The sequence below is a fragment of the Panthera onca genome, chromosome A1 (genome assembly GCF_046562875.1).
Source record: "Panthera onca isolate mPanOnc1 chromosome A1, mPanOnc1 haplotype 2, whole genome shotgun sequence".
Taxonomy (NCBI): domain Eukaryota; kingdom Metazoa; phylum Chordata; class Mammalia; order Carnivora; family Felidae; genus Panthera; species Panthera onca.
The window spans coordinates 22,159,083-22,177,402 of NC_138339.1; the positions used below are offsets into that span (position 1 = coordinate 22,159,083).

The window sequence follows — 18,320 nt, forward strand, 5'->3', positions numbered from 1 at the left end:
TCCAGGACAGATGTACGGTATATTAAAATATATGTCTTAATTTATCCCATTTATGCTTAGTAGTTTTCTATAAGAAGAAAAACAGTGGTACCCGCCTCATTTTAGTTATGAATGTCAAAAAACTCATGAATGTTTTACTTGCAGAATGCCACAAAGCAAGATGTGCACATTCCCATTGTCCCAGATCATTAAGCTGAGTGAACCATGCATATCGCTGAAACACTTCTGAGGAAAGTGAGAGGTAGCATTAAACCTTGATGCCTTTAGGAGACATAACTTAGCCCGTCTCAAATCACCCAGCTACAAGGCCTATTCATAGGAAGGAGAAATTTGCAAAGAAACTCATACTGAATTCATGTATGAGAAGACATAATCATCATGCTATTTTCTCAATGTAATCAATTTCTTACCACAATCTGGATCTTGCTGTCTATGCATATTAGAGTTATAATGTCTCTAACATCGATTCATAAAAATTGATTTATTTGTAAATTGAGAAATGTCTGACTGATTTTTACATACTTTTTCGTGTTGTAAATTATATATAACATTAAATTTGCCATTTTTATCTCTTTCAGTGTACAATGCAGTGTTATTAATTACATTCACAATGTTATGGAACCATCACTACTCTTCATTTCCCAAGTCTTTTCATCAACCCAAATGGAAATTATGTGCCCATTAAGATACAGGGGTATGATTTTTTAAACATTCCATGAAGCTATGAAGCAGGAAACTGATCTAAGTAGGATTATGTTTATAACAAACATAGGGAAAAAATAGACTAGAAGAAAATAAAATAATTACTGTTTGTCTACGGTAGTGGAATAAGCAGTCTATTTTACTTTCTAAAACTTTGGTAATTAATTCCTCCAGCTTTTGTGAGATATAATTGACATATAACATTGTGTAAGTTTAAGGTGTAAATGTGCTGATTGAATACACATATATTGCAAACTGATCACCACCATAGTGTTAGCCAACACTTCTATCACATCGCTTATCATTTTTTGTAGTGACATATTAAAATGTAACCTCTTAGCAACTTTCAAGTACCTATCACAGTTTTATTAACTATAAACATCACGTTATACATTAGATCCTCAGAACTTATTCATCTTATATCTGAAAGTTTGTATCCTTCTTTTTAAAGTTTATTTGTTTTTGAGAGAGAGAGACAATGCTTGCAAGCGAGGGAAGGGCAGAGGGAGAGGGTTCCAAGCAGGTTCTGTGACGTCAGCGCCAAACCTGCTGCAGGGCTCAGTCCCACAAACAGAGAGATCATGGCCTGAGCAGAAATCAAGAGTTGGACGCTTAGCCGAGCTTAACCAACGGAACCAATCAAGTCACCCCTGGAAGTCTGCACTCTTTGAACAACATCCCACGATTTCCTCCAGTACTCAGCCTCTGGTAACCGCAATTCTACTTTGTTTCTATGAGGTCAGCTTTTTTAGATTCCATACATATGTGATATCATACAGTATTTGTCTCTCACTGTCTTATTTCACCTCACATAATACTCTCGTTTCATCCATGTTGCTGCAAATGGCAAGATTTAATTCTTATTGCTGAACTTTATTCCATCATATATATACCCCATATCTTATTTACCCATTCATTTGTTGACAGACATTTAACTGGTTTCTATATCCTGGCTATTTGGGTCATACTGCAATGAACATTGGACATAAATATCTCTTCAAGATTTTATTTTCATTTCCTTTGAATATATACCAAAAAGCAGAAATGCAGGATCAGATGGAAGTTCTATTTTTAATTTTTTGAGGAACCTCACTACTGTTTTCCATAGTGGTTGTAACCAATTTACATTCCTACCAACAGTGCACAAGGGTCCCCTTTTCTCCATGTCCTCACCAACATTCATCTTCTTGTCTTTTTGATGACAGCCAATCTAACAGGTGTGAGGTGATATCTAATTGTAGTTTTCATTTGCATTTTCCTGGTGATTGGTGATGGCAAGTATCTTTTCATGTATCTGTTGACCATTTGTATGTCTTCTTTGGAAAAACGTATATTTAGTTCCACTGCTTATTTTTTTTTATTGATTTGTTTGTTTGCATCGAGTTGTATGATTTCTTTATGTATTTTGGATATTAACGCCTTCTCAGATACATGATTCGCAAATTTTTTTTCTGTAGTTTACCTTTTCATTTTGTTGATTGTTTCTTTTGCTGTGCAGAAGCTAGTAGTGTGATATAGTCCCACTTGTTTTTGTTTTTGTTGCTTGTGTTTTTGTTGTCATAGTAAGAAAAAATAATTAATTATACATCCTATTTTGGGCCCAAGTTTTTCTAAGTTTTTTATAGGTATTATTTGAAATATGCCATAGATATAAAGTATACTAGACTTAATAATAAAATGAACTACTTAGTTTAAGAACCAGAATGTTACTAGAAACCATTCAGACTCCTTGTGTGTCCCTCATTGATCCTTCTCTGTGGTTGCATTCCAGAAGTAACTAATCTGATTATTTTAATTATTTCTTCTTTCTTTTTATTTCTTTTTGGAAAAGAGTTTCACCTCAATCACATATGCTCATTGGCTCAATAAATAAAGTGTTTATTTTTCCTTGTTTGTAAGCTTTATAGAAATGGTATAATTAATCTAATCTAATCTAACATAATTAATATAATATAATTAATATAATATAATATAGTCTTCTGAGACTTGTTTTTCTTTCACTTGATATTGTTTTTAAGATTTTGGGCATATTCTATTATTTTCATTGTTTTTTTTTTTTTTTAATGTTTATTTATTTTTGAGAGAGCACGAGCTCGAGTGGGGAAGGGCAGAGAGAGGGAGACACAGAATCCGAAGCAGGCTCCAGGCTCTGAGCTGTCAGCACAGAGAGAGAGATATTTCTTTGAAAAATGTCATGGGAATTTTTATAGAAATTTCATTGAATCTACAGATGGCTTTGGATGCTGTTGACATTGTATTAATTATAATTCTTCCAAACAAGAACATGGGATATCTCTCCATTTGCTTCTGTCTTCTTCAAATTCTTTCACCAAAGTCTTATAATGTGCAATGTATAAATCTTTCACTTCCTTGGTTAAATGTATTTCTAAGTATTGTTTGATGCTATTGTAAATATTGTTTTCTTTCTTTAATTTTCACGTTTTACTGTAAGTGTAGAAACTTATTTCTGTTTGTTGATTTTGTTTCATACAACTTTAGCGAATTCATTAATTAGTTCTAACATTTTTATAATGAATTTTTTTCAGATTTTTGCATATAAGATCATACCATCTTCAAAAAATAAACAGCTCTTAGTTTTGTTAATCTTTTCAATTGTTTTTATGGTCTCTATTTCATTTGTTTTTCTTCTTATTTTACTCATCTCTTTATTTCTTCTAACTTTGGTCTTTGTTTCTTCTTGTTCTAATTCCTGGAGGTGTAAATTTTAATTGTTTATTTGAGATCTTTCTTATTTTTTTTCTTTTTTAATGTAATTTTTATTTTTTGCCAGAAAGAGAGTAGGTGCATGAGTGGGGGATGGGTAGAGAGAGGGAGACACACAGAATCTGAAGCAGGCTCCAGGCTCTGAGCTGTCAACACCGAGCCAGATTCGGGGCTCGAACTCACCAACCGCAAGATCATGACCTGAGCTAAAGCCAGGGGTTGGACGCTTAACTGACTGAGCCACCCAGGCACCCCAAGATCTTTCTTTTTCTTAATGTAAATGTTTATTACTGTAAACTTCTTTCTTAGAACCACTTTTGCTGCCTCCTTTAAGTTTTGATATGTCATGCTTGCATTTTCATTTGTTTCAAGGTATTTTTTTTTATTTTGCTTTTGATTTCTTCTTTGAACCACTTGATTTTCCAGAAATATGGTGTTTAATTCCCACACATTTGTGAATTTTAAAGCTTTCCTCCTGTTATTTCAAGTTTCACACTATTGCGGTAGGAAAAAAAAAATACTTCGAATTATTCCCATCTTGTTCAATTTGCTAAGACTTGTTTTGTTAAGTATGATTTTGTGTTGTTTCATCAGAATATGATCTATTCTGGGGAAAGTTCCACATGTACTTTACAAAATGTGCACTCTGTTTTATTGGATGGACTGTTCTGTATATATCTGTTAGGTCCATTTGCTCTATGAAGTATGGTTCAAATCCAACATTTTCTGTTGATTTTCTGTCTTTAGGATCTATCCATTGTTTATTTATTTTTTTATAATTTTTTAAATGTTTATTTTATTTTTCAGTTCTGCCTGAAGAAGTCATTTCAGCTTTTCTTATAAGGCAGATCTAGTGGTGATGAATTTCCTCAGCCTCTGTTTATTATGGTAAGTCTTTACTTCTTTATTTCTGAAGGGCAACTTTGTTGGGTAAGCATTTTTGGTTGGCAGTTTCTTTCTTTCTGCACCTTGTTTATATCACCCCATTCTCTCCTGGCCTGCAAAGTGTCTGCTGAGAAATCTGCTAATAACCTTATGGGAGATGCTATCAGATAGTTTTCTCTTCTTGCTTTTAAAATTCTTTATCTTTGTATTTAGATGGTTTTGTTATAATCTATTTTAGAGAAGATTGTTTTGGACTGAAATTTTGGGGTGACTTACTAATTTCATGAACTTTGATTTCCAAGCCATTATTTCTTAAAATGAACCTTCTACTTATACTCATCTCTTCTCCTTCTAGGACTTCAGTGATGAATACGGTATTTCTCTCAATGATATTCCGTAAGTCTAGTAGGCTTTCTCTAATTCTTTTTTCTTTAAGTGTTTATTTATTTTTAAGAGAAAGAGGCATGTGCATGCAGGGGAGGGTGAGAGAGAGGGAGACAGAGGATGCGAAGCGGGCTCAGTGCTGACAGCATAGATCCCGATGTAGGGCTCAAACCTGCCAACACATGAACCCAGAGATCATGACCTGAGCCAAAGTCGGATGCTTAACTGACCAAGCCACCCAGGCACCCCTCTAATCCTTTTCATTTCTTTTTCTTTTTGCTTCTCAGATAGGATAATAAAAACTGATCTGTTTTATAAATCATTAATTCTCTCTTCTACTTGGTCAAGTCTGTTGTTGAGACTTTCTGTTGAATTCTTCAGTTCAGTCACTGTTTTCTGTAGCTCCAATAGCTCTGTTTGGTTCTCTTTTATATTTTCAGTCTGTCTTCACATTTTCTTGTATTCTTTCTCTGTTATTGTTAAATTGCTTATCTGTGCTCTCCTAGTTCTCTGAGCATTGGTAGAGCAATTAGTTTAAATTCTTTGTCAATTCCTGGGTCTACATTTCTTTGGGTTCAGTCACTGCAGGATTACCATCCTTTTGGTGGAGTCACGTTTCCCTGATTTCTGCACGATCATTGTAAACTTGTATAGGTGTCTGCCCACTTGAAGAAGCAGTCACCTCTTCCAGAGTTTTTGGGCTACCTTCAGTAAAGGGAGACTTTCACCTGTGGGTAAAGACACACTGGGAGGATGCTGTGACTTTAAGTCTGGTGGTGGAGGACACCAGGTGTGAGCATATGTGGCAGCACTGGGTCCAGTGGGGCATGATGTCTCTTTGGCTCAGGCCGCTGCGATCCACGGAATCAAAGCGTGATTCTTGGAGAGGACCATGGTGGGACCACAGAGTCTGCACAGACCAGGGCTGTTGGGGTACACAGCAATGAATCCAGGTCCAGCAGCTAGGGACCAGGACAGGCAGTGGTGTCGCCGGATCTGGCGGTGTGCACACACTCATCTGTGGGGGCCAGTTGCAGGTGTCTGCACGGGGTGAGGGGCCAGTTGGTTGTAGACACATGCAAAATGGTGGCGGCCCGGGCTGGCAGCAAGTGGCAGGGTCCAGTAAGAGCTCATAGACGACTGAAGAGACACTGACTTTCAGCGTGTTCCCCTGTGGCTGTGGTTCCTGACCCCGCTCCCAGGGTGCAGACTGCTTTGGAGTCTGGTGATAAGAATCAGGACAGGGATGTGCCAATGCATGGCGGCAGGGGGTGGCTAATGGTGACCTCAGTGGGACAGGCCAATGACAGGCAGCTTTAAAGGCCTTGGCTGTCTGTGTGCTCTCCCGTGGTCATACACATTCCCCTCAGGTGTGCACACTGCAGTGGAGGCAAGTGACAGATGTCGGACTGCTGGTATGAAAGTGCACAGCTGGAAAGGCTATCCTTGAGTGCACGCCCATCTGGGGGCCAGATGTGAAGGCATCTTGCACTTGAGCAGACACAGAGGCCTGCGCTGGCTGTGGATGCAGTTCCCAGACTCCAGTCGGATGGGAGGGAGGGAAGAAGAAGGGCGTTTGCATCGGCAAATGCAAAGCCCTGCGGGGCAAGACCAGTGAAAACCACAGTGGGTCTGTGACAGCTCTGACGGCTGCCGTTGTCATCAGTGGTGACAGCTGCTGGGTTTGCCCGCACAGCTGATCACAATGAACGATGACTGCACGTGCTGTGGCTGCGACCAGTAGCCCCCGCTTTCTGTGTTCCTGGTTGTCTCAGACCCCAGATCTCTCCCACAGCGGTTTTTGTTCATGGAAAGCTGTTGATCTCTGTGGCAGAACAGGAGGCTGGGGTCTCCTGTGTCTCCATTTTGGTGACATCAGTTCCACTCCAATCAATTTTATAATATCTAGTTTTTGGTCTCCAGGCATACTAGAAAACTAAGTGTGTACTGAAATATTGAGTGAAACAGCTTACCTTATGAAATTGATAGCTTCCTGAAAAGTTGTATCTAAGTTAACACTAGAGCGTGTCCGTGTTTGAAGGTATATGGAAGTTTAAATAAAAAATCTTATTTTGACTTGTGAATCTCAAGCACAGACTTGCAGACTTACTTAGACTGATTTTTTTTTAAGTTAATTCATTTATTTTGAGACAGGTGGATGGGGGGCAGAGAGAGAGGGAGAGAGAGAATCCCAAGCAGGCTCCAGGCTGACAGGACAGAGTCTGATGCAGGCCTTGAACTCACAAACCATGAGATTATGACCTGAGCCTAAATCAAGAGGTGGCCACTTAATGGATTGAGTCACCCAGGTGTCCCATGCCTAGATGGATTTTTAATTGGGGGTTTGTTTTGCGCTAAAATGCAGAAAGGAGTAAAAAAGAAAGGAGTTGAAAATGCCTAACATTTACAATAAAATAATTGTTTAAAGTTTGATACCTTCCTGCAAATGGAAAACCACCAAACATACACTTTTCTTTAATTATCAGATTGTCTTTTTTCAAACAAGTATTTGGTCATATTTCCCCACAAGTTAAAAATATCTTTTCAGTGAGCAAATTCTAATACTTGAATGAATAGACCACCACACACAAATAGAACCAGGCTTTTGCCAGCCTAGATGTAAGATTTAAATGAAATATATTATCACCCTTATTCATATTTTGCCTCCAGACTCTGCTATAAGAGCTTTTCTACTTTGGAAATAAAATAACCAAAAGTTAATAAATGATTTAGAGGTGGGTAAGTGTTCTGGTGGATAAATTATTTGTGTTTATTCCCCAGATGAATAAATTTTCCTAAACAGATGGTAGAACTCACGTGAGCCTGCTCTTCTGTAAAGTTGAGTAAAAATAATTGAATCTATTTTATTTTTTTTAATGATTTATGTATTTTTTCTCAAAAATACTAGCAGGGTAGGGGCAGAGAGAGGGGGACAGAGGAATCAAAAGGGGCTCTGTGATGACAGCAGAGAGCCACATGAAGCACTCAAACTCACAAACCACGAGATCATGACCTGAGCTGAAGTCAGACGCTTAACCAACTGAGCCACCCAGACGCCCCGGATATATACTATTTGTAAGATTTGTTTTCCCGATTGGAAGGATGTCAATAGCATTCTATTTTTATTTTCTTTTGGTGAATAATGAGGAAACAAGGGTTATAATGAACTTACTACACTGAACAATATGTTCAGCTAACAAATTTGAGTTGCTCCATCCCTGCTCTTAAATCAATTTCTTTGTGCCCTTCTTCAAGAATGAACCTAAAGGAGAACATATATATCATTTAGAAGAAGACATCATTGATTAAGTGTGCCTTTTTTTATCCCTTTCACTATACAGTATTGCTAGAAGAAGAAAGCCATATTGTGGTAAATCCAGACTAGAGATCAATGGTATTGCTTAAGCTGTGAACAAAGGGAACATGTATAATCATTAAAATTAAGCATTAAAGTTTGATACTGGGAGAGGAAGCCTTGTATAACTTAGAGTAAATCCTTGCAAAAATGGAGAGACAAAAATGTCTCTTTAATATATTAAGCTGAAAAGATACACATGTGCCAACTGGAAAGAATTCAGCTATAGTTAATTGTCTATTGCAAATCCTACCGTTACTTCGGAGAAGTCAGAGGTGTGGTCACAAAGAATCATTAGCTAAGTTATACAAAAAAAATAAAATAAAATAAAAAAAAAAACCACAAGACTTTTTTGGTATTGAAATGCAATGTGAGTACATATTTTTATTCTATTATAGAGGAACAATAGCAGGCTCACACAAGTCAACGGATTTCTGTTTCTTAGACCACTAGCAGCCTTGTTGATATTATCTGAATATTAAAGAAAACTGAAGGATTGTTGTAACATATGTCAATAGTCCTATAGATAACTTGAAAAACCATGAGAAACTATTTTATAGTTTTTCCCATGATGTTATAAAGATTTAGGTTTAGCCTAACATAACCTAGAACAACATATAGACACCATTAAGTTTTTCTTAAGGACTAAAAATTACAGAATCTTGAAAATTTGTCACATTTATCTCCCAAATGGCTTAATCTTCACCCCTGTGTGTTTTTAACCTTGTTTCACATGAAGGAAGCTTTAATACTATCTATTTCAATACAGTCAACTGCTCTTTCTTTTCTGACATAGATCTAAAAGGGTTTAAAAACCCTGATGGCATCCTGCCAGGAATTAGCTGCAGGTAGAAAGGTAGAGGGAATAAAAAAGTAAACAAAGTTTCAACCCACTGAGAGAGCTGCTCCAAGCTAGATAATAAAGACAGCAGGTTTATATGCTGGTTTTTCTTCAGGGAAAGAATGTTGGACAGTTTCCTGTTGATTGATTCTCTAAATCTTTCCCTTTCATGTTCAATCTTTCCACAGTCTTTGCTGCCGTTTCTACTGTTCTTTCAAGTAAGAAGTTTGATTCCCAGCAGTGCTAATATTGGTTTCTTCCTGGACAAGAAAGTTATGAAAATCTTAAAGCCAATGAAATGGAATTTTTACATCATCCATTTATGTGACAAGTTTATTACTGCCTTTGAAAATTGTTTTACTCAGTTTCATTGTAGTCATCTTGTAGGAGTAGACAATGAAAAAGTAGCTTAAAAATTCAATTTTTTATAATAAAAAATATGTATAAGGGTTTTTATGTGGGTTCTTAAGTTTCTGCCAAAGAGAACAGCTCACATGAGCAATTCGTAAAAGCCTGGATTCAACTTTCTTTTTTTAATTTTTAAAAATGTTTACTCATTTTTGAGAGAGAGAGAGAGACACAGTATGAGTGGGGAAGGGGCAGAGGGAGAGGGAGACCCAGAATCTGAGCTGTCAGCACAGAGCCTGACGCAGGGCTTGAACCCACAAACTGTGAGGTCATGACCTGAGCTAAAGTCGGACGCTTAACCAAGTAAGCCATCCAGGCACCCCTCATTCTTGGAGTGAATTTTTCCATCTTCTGTGGAAGATGGTACAAGCCAGTGGTAAACATAGGAGTTATCTTGGGGGGAAAAAAAAGAGAAAAGAAAAAGGTTTGTCTGAGCCCAATAACATAGCTTTACAATTGTATGAATTATTTAATTCTTATAATCTGTGTTCTTTTCATTCTTTCATTCTTTCCTGGAAAGCTCCTTTCCTACAAACTGAGAGCTCTTCCTACTAAAGAAAATGTGAAAATGGCCTATTGGTTTCCAGTGATGCTTGCATTCACGTGACTATGGTAAAGGAGGCAACTATGGGTTAGTTTTCTAGTTCATTTTTCAATATGGTTGGTTGTCCCTGAAGATATCTTGTGATTTTTACTATCACTTCTCATGAGGCCAGAGAAAGGTGCTCAGAAGGGTACTTATGTTTCTGTTATGTGGAGGAAGAACTTGTAAAATATGATGCTAAGTAAAGACCTGGGTTTAATATCAGCCTTTTGTGACCAATGTTTAGTTGCAGAATCCACCTTCCAGCCTGTGTAGCCATTAAGAATACTAAGGAGGCCACGATGAAAGAGAGAATCAGAGAGTCTTACTTATTTATATTAATTGTATAATTTTTATCTTTAAAATACACTTAAAGACAATATTAATATAACACATTTACAGGGGCGCCTGGGTGGCTCAGTCGGTTAAGCATCTAACTCTTGGTCTCCACTCAGTCCATGATCTCAGGGTTTGTGAGTTCAAGTCTTGGTCTCTGCTCAGGTCATGATCTCAGGGTTCATGAATTCAAGCCCTATGTCACACTCTGCACTGACAGCACAGAGCCTGCTTAGGATTCTGTCTCTCCCTCTCACTGTCCCTCCCCAGCTTTATCTGTCAAAATAAATACATAAAAATTAATATATATATATATATATATATATATATATATATATATATATATGACACATATTCATGTATAAAAGTTTGTGTTGTTGTGTTGCTTTTGGGTGCTGTCTTCATTACTTTCTTTGTTTTCTCTCTTTTTTTTTTTTTTTTTTTTTTTTGGTCCCCACCAGGGACACCTGGGTGGCTCAGTCAGTTAAGCATCTGACTTCAGCTCAGGTCATGATCTCACAGTCTGTGAGTTCAAGCCCCGTGTCGGGCTCTGTACTGACAGCTCAGAGCCTGGAGCCTGCTTCAGATTCTGTGTCTCCCTCTCTTTCTGCCCTTCCCCCACTCGTGCTCCTGCTCCTGCTCTCTCTCTCTCTCAAAAATAAATAAACATTTAAAAAATAATAAATAAAAGAAAAGAAATGAGCACTGGAGATAACTTGAAAGGGGCTTTCAAGTTAATATAAATTGCCAACTCATATCAGTGAGCATTACCCACAACAATCCCCCAACACCAGCCTACGTAACATAAAAATAGGGCTTGTCAAGAAAGTGAAGCATGGAATTTTGGGGTCTAGTGTGAACTATTGTATTTCTCCTACCCGGTCCCCCACCTCTGCACTAAACCAGGGGAAAAGCAAGATTGCATCACTGGGGCCATGGAATCCTCTGCCTTCAGTGTATGAAAAGCAAGACTATTAAGATTTGCCTGTAGGTCAAGTGACACTATTGGGCTATAACCAGGCGCAAAAAATTTTGATGGGACTCTTCCTAGGAAAGTAGCCAACCAAGGTGAAGAACCAGTGTAGCGCTCTGGGACAAATTGAAAGAATATGGTCAAGAAACTTCTGCCTAATACTGCATCGTGTCAGGAAATTCTGAAACACAGAAGACCCTTAAGGGCTCCGAAAATTCATAAATTCATCCCAAGATAATTCAGAATTTCAATGCCTGCTATGTGAAGCAGGGACAGCTGAGAAGGAATTATAAACAGCATGAGCTGTGTTAGTTATCTCCTGTGTAATTTTTCTATCATAGCTGAAACAAATTACCTCATACCCAGTGGCTTAAAACAACACATATCTGTTATGTTATAGTTATGTAGGTTAGAAATCCCTATGGGTTTCACAAGACTAAATTCAAGGTGTCAACAGACCTTATTTCATTCTGGAAGCTTAAGAAGAGAATCTCATTTTTGGTCATTAAAGCATTGGCAAAATTAAGTTCCTTTCAGTTATCGGACTGATGTTCCTCCTTCCACTCCAGCATTTGACTGGAGGCAGCCTGTATCTCCTAGAAGTCTCTCTCTAGTCTTTTCCCCAAATACTTTACATCTCAGAACAAGGAACTGGGCATAACACCCTTCTTATATAAAAGCCATCTCTTCAACCTTCTTTCTTTAAAGCATCTTTTTTTTTAATGTTTGTTTGTTTGTTTGTTTGTTTGTTTTGAGAGGGAAAGAAAGAGAGAGCATGAGAGGGGAGAGGCAGAGACAGAGGGGGACTGAGGATCTGAAACTGAGTTAGAGCTGACAGCAGGGAGCCTGACACAGGGCTGGAACTCAGGAATCTCGAGATCATGACCTGGGCCGAAGTCAGATGCTCAACCGACTGAGCCACCCAGGCACCACTAAATCAACTCTGATCACAGATGGGAAAGCTTCTCTCCCTTTAAAGTCCCTTGTGATTTGTTTGTACCCTCTCAAACAGTCTAGGAGAATCTCATCTCAAAATCTGTAACCTCAATCACATCTTTAGAATACCTTTTGTCAGGTGAGGCTCATTGTCACGGGCTCCAAGGATCTGTATGTGGACATCTTTGGGGAACGATTATTCTGTTTACAACATGCATCTTTTTTTATTTCTCTTCCTCTCAACTCTGGACAAACCAGAAGATGGAGAAAGTTATAGTAAAAGAATAAGTACGGCTATTGAGGCACCCCTAGTCCCAGAATCTCAGTGGCCTAAACTGAGAGGCAGGGGAAATTGTGAATTGGATGTGAGATTGGAGTTTAACTTTGGACTGGAAAAAGCTTTGCTTAGAAAAGCTTCAACTGAACAGATAGCTATCACATCTACCCAAGATGACATTTAAAGGAGTGGGAAGGGGTAATTTGAACTACTTTTCTGAGAGCCAAAGCGAGACAAAAATCATTTTCTATTTGTGTATCCACAATGAATTCAATGCATTCAATGAAACGGTTACACATATTTAATGTTTTAATTTTTTGTTATTTTATTAGATTATTAGTGGTATGGTTATTTGGGAATGGAAAGTCTGTAACACGTGTGTTGTTCCCTTGTGTGGGGGGGTTGCAGTGACGGGAAAAAGAGACTCTTTGCTCCTGTTCATCTGACAGCTATATTCAAGAACACATTTTGATGTAAACTAAAGAAAAATCATTTCATAAAATACGATAATGGTAGACATAAATTACCTGCTCATCTGTTCTAGGACGTATATGAGACACTTGAGGATTGTTATTAGGTTTCACCTCACCAAAAAATACTTGTTCTTTGTCACGTTTTCTGTTATATATATGAGGGCCTTGAAGTCAAACAAATTCTCTTAAGTCACAACACCAATAAATAGAAAAAGAAACCTTGAATCTGCATTTGCCTTACTTCAAAGTAGGGGTCTTAACAAGTGGGATACTTATTTTTTTTCTCTCCCATGTTTTCCTTAAGTATATCTTTGTGGGCACACAAACAGCAGGAGAGAATTCAATACTCCTCTAAAAGCTTTATGTCAGGGCATTCTGAAAGGTGATTTCATTACTTTACAAAAGTGTGAAGGATGTGAAATCTAGATAGACTACACCATTTTTTTTAATTATGAGATTGGATATCATTTTCAGATAAATGGAATTTATCAGTTCCTCAAGGAATGAAGAATGTGCAAGGAGAATTTTTGAAATATCTTACAAGCCCAGAGGCAAAGACACCTTTGTTTTTTTTTTTTTTTTTAATAAGATGTTTTGGAATGAGATAATTAATTATACTGTATAAAAATGGAAGATGCAGTAAACAATGTTCAACACAAGACAGCAGTATTTACACCTTGTGTCACATTAAAACACTACTAATTGTCTGTAATAGTTATAAAACTATTATGTTTCCAAATGGGTGGCATACTTGAAAATGAGGATACTTTAAAAATTCAACTTTAAGTTATATTTAGGGAAATAAAATGTATCTTAATGTGAACCTCAAAGATGAAAAAGGAATAGGCTTTGGGGCAGATGGGCTAGGGTGTAGGCTAGGTGGGCATACAAAAGGTACACTCCAGGGACACCTCAAAGGGACTAAATTTTTGGAGGGCGGAAGGAAGGTTAATATTTTAATAATTTTTTTAATGTTTGTATATATATTAGAGAGAAACAGAGACAGAGTATGAGCAGGGGAGGGGCAGTAAAAGAGGAAGACACAGAACCTGAAGCTGTCAGCACAGAGCCCGATGCAAGGCTCAAACTCACAAACCATGAGATCATGACCTGAGCCAAAGTTGGATGCTTAATCAACTGAGCCACCCAGGTGGCCCCTAAAGTAGGTTTCTAATATAGTTAGTGATGTATTAACATAATACCAGCTGTTACAATAAACAATCCCCCAATCTCAGGGGCTTTAACACTCACTCATAGGATTCTTACACAAATTCCAATGCAGATTTTTCTTGAAGCAATGATTCTCCTTCAAGTGGTCACTCCACCTAAAGACCCTCTATCTATTTGTAGCATCACAGGGAGACCTCTGCCGGACACTCTTCATAGAGCAGAAAGATGAGGAGAAAATACTGAAGGGAATCATGAAGGTCTAGGAAGCCAAGTGGTGTAGAATTCCTTCTAGAATTAGAAAAAATTAACAAAGAAGCACCACGAGAGCAAATAGCGTTTGCAAGAGGATAAGCTTGAACAAAATCGTATCAGTAATTACATGAACATGAACCATCATGGTGGGAAAAACAAAATGGCCAGATGGGATAAAAAGCATGATGTGGCTCTCTGCTGTCTGAAGAAGTACACATTGACTACAAAAATACAAGGTTTCAAAGTAAAAAATAACAAATTCATCAGACAAATTATAAGCCTAAGAAAACTAGAATGGAAATGCCAGTATCAGAAAAAGTGCATTTCAGGACAATGAAGACAGATGATGGTTCATCATGACAAATGAGTGATTTGTCTGGGAAATAAAACTGATAAAAATATGTATTTATTTGAGAATAGAGTTAAAACGCATAAAGCAAACCCATCAAAACTAAACATGCAAATTGACAAATTCACATTCACGGTTGAAGAATTTTTATCAACCTCTCAGTAATTGTTAAAACATGCAACCAAAAATGTAAACTATGAATTTGAATATCATTATCAATCAATTTGAGCCACTTGACATTTTTAACACCACAGCTAAAACTATAGAAAATATAATTTCTACTACTGCAATTGGAATGTTTCTCTCCAAAAATCATATGATAGACTTTAAAACAATTAGCCATTAAATTCCAAAGGTATCTATAACCACAACAAAATTAAATTAGAGGTCATTAACATGAAGAAATCTAGAAAAATCCTTTTTTAGGGAGAAAATTAAATAAATGGTTAAAGAAGGAATCACAGGGAGGATTAGAAAATATGTCAAATTGAATTATAATAGAAAGAAAAATGCAAAATCACTGAGATATAGCTAATGTTGTGTTGAAGAGGAAACTATAGCTTTAACTGTTCATATAAAAACATTTTTTTAAGTTTAAAATCAATCAATCTATAGAAAGTAGGGAAGAAAAAGCAAATTGAGTCCAACGTAAATAGAAAGAAAAAAAATAATAATTGAAATAAAGAAATTATAGATGAAACTGAGAAAGACAAATATAGAGAAGAGATTTAAAACTCAAAATTAGTTCTTTGAAAGGTGAATACAATTTATAACTAGAGAGGCTAAACAATTTTTAGAAGAAGTAAAACATGTATTAGTAATATCAGAAATGAAAGGGGACATATTACTACCTATCTTATAAACATTTAAAAAAAATAGAAAACTGGTCACATGGGTGGCACAGTCGGTTTAAGTATCCGACTCTTGATCTCGGCTGAGGTCATGATCTCAAGGTTGGTGAGTTCAAGCATCGCATTGGGCTATGTGCTGATGGTGCAGAGCCTGCTTGGGATTCTGTCTCTCCTTCTCTTTGCCCTCCCTGGCTTGTGCTCTCTCCCTCCGTCTCTCAAAAAAAAAATAAGTAAAACTTAAAAAAAAAATAGAGAAAAAAGAGAAAAATACAAACACTAGACTGAGTTGTTCAAATGAATTTTAATAAATGATTAATAAAAATGCTGAAACAGAAAATGAATTAAAAGCAAAACCATTAAGCCCCTAGGCTTCACTGAGTATTCTACTAAACATTTAAGAAAGAAAAAATATTGGGGCACCTGGTGGCTGAGTCTGTTAAGCATCAGGCTCTTGATTTTGGCTCAGATCATAATCTCACCGTGCATGAGATCCATCCAGTCCCCCTTTGGGCTCTGCACTGATAGCACAGAACCTGCTTGGAATTCTCTCTCTGTCTCTCTGTCTCTCTGTCTCTCTCTCTCTCTCTTTTTCTCCCTGCCCTGTTCCCATGCACATGTGCTCTCTCTGTCTGTTTCAAAATAGACTTAAATATATATATATGTGTATATATATATGTATATATTTATGTGTATATATATATGTGTATATATGTATATATGTGTATGTGTACACATATATATACATCAATCTTCCTGAAACTCTAAAAAATAGAAGATGAAACAGTTCTCACCCCATTTTATGAGACTAAGTGCAGAATAACTGTGGTATCAAAATCTGAAGAAAAAATACAGAACAGAAAATTACACACAAAAATGTCCATTATAAAACTGGATGGAAAAAGTTCTTAAAAAAATGTCAGCAAACTGAATACAGCAATATATTAAATGTATAATGCCTCATGATTTACCCCATGTGGGATTTATCCCACGAAATTACATTAACATTTGAAATTAAGTTAAAATAATTCACTATATTATCAGAATAAAGATAAACAATGACACGAAATTATTTCCAAAGATGAAGGGAACATATTTGAGAAAATTCAACATTTATGCGTAATTAGGGAAAAAATTCAGAATATTATGAATAGAAAGAAACATCTTCTGTCTTTACTAGAAAATGTAAAATGACACATTTTTGGCAGTTCTTATAAGGTTAAAAACTACCTTATGACCCTGTGATTTCACTTCCATGTATCTACCCAAGGTAAATAACATGACCACTATAAAGCTTGTACAAATATTCATAGTAAAATTCCTCCTAAGTCCCTAAACTGTTAATATCCCAAGTGCCTATCAACATGAGAACAGATATGCAATGAAATTATAGTCATACAATAAAAATAAATAAAAACAATAAAAAGAAAAAACAAACCAGTACTAATACAGCCACCACCATGGATGAATTACAAAAACATTATTATTTTTTTAGATTTCACATGTGAATGAAATCATATAGTATTTGTCTTTCTCGGACTTATTTCACTTAGCATAATACCCTCAAGGCCCATCCGCGCTGTTGCAAACGGAATGATTTCCTTCTTTTTATGGATGAATCATATTCCATTGTATTCATATACTAGATTTTCTTTATACATCCATCAATGAACACTTATATTTTGTTCATTTCTTAGCTACTGTAAATAATGCTGTAGTGAAAATGGGGGTGGATGTATCTTTTCAAGCAAGTGTTTTCAATTCCTTCAGATAAATACCCCAAACTGGAATTGCTGGATCATTTGAGATATGTGTGTGTGTGTGTGTGTGTGTGTGTGTGTACATATATATATATATATATATATATATATATATATATACATATATATATATATAATTCTATTTTTTAAAATTTACAACCAAATTAATTAGCATATAGGGCAACAATGATTTCAGGAGTAGATTCCTTAATGCCCCTTAACCATTTAGCCTTTCCCCCCTCCCATAACCCCTCCAGTAACCCTCTGTTTGTTCTCCACATTTAAGAGTCCCTTCTGTTTTGTCCCCCTCCTTGTTTTTATATTATTTTGCTTCCCTTCCCTTATGTTCATCTGTTCTGTGTCTTAAAGTCCTCATATGAGTGAAGTCGTAGGATGTTTGCCTGTCTCTGACTAATTTTGCTTAGCATATTGCCCTCTAGTCCCATCCACATAGTTGCAAATGGCAAGATTTCATTCTTTTTCATTGCCGAGTAATACTCCATTGTGTGTGTGTGTGTGTGTGTGTGTGTGTGTGTGTGTGTGTATACATACCACATTCTTTATCCATTCATCCATCAATGGACATTTGGGCTCTTTCCATACTTTGGCTATTGTTGATAGTGCTGTTATAAACATAGGGGTGCATGTGTCCCTTTGAAACAGCACACCTGTATCCCTTGGATAAATACCTAGTAGTGCAATTTCTGGGTCATAGGGTAGTTCTATTTTAATTTTTTGAGAACTTCCATACTGTTTTCCATAGTGGCTGCACCAATTTACATTCCCACCAATAGTGCACAAATGTTCCCTTTTCTCCTCATCCTCACCAACACTTGTTATTTAATCTCATGTATATGTGGAATCTAAAAACTGAAACAAAACAAAAAGTAAAAAATGGAACTTAAAGATACAGAGAACTAATTGGTGAAGGGTTGGGGGTGGACAAAATGGGGAAAGGGATCAGAAAGTACAAACTCCCAATCACAAAATAAATAAGTCTTGGGGTATAATGTACAGCATAGTGACTATAGATAATATAGTTGTATATTTGATAATTGCTATGA

At 36.6% G+C, this 18,320-nt stretch overlaps 1 long non-coding RNA gene across 1 annotated transcript; it reads left to right on the top strand.

The window, feature by feature from the left end:
* Positions 1-1,242: 1,242 nt before the first annotated feature.
* LOC132680104 (uncharacterized) lies at positions 1,243-9,321 on the top strand. The gene is made up of 3 exons (XR_009610514.3): positions 1,243-1,440; positions 4,234-4,314; positions 9,080-9,321. It is a non-coding gene; the product is annotated as an uncharacterized LOC132680104 (long non-coding RNA).
* Positions 9,322-18,320: the final 8,999 nt, after the last annotated feature.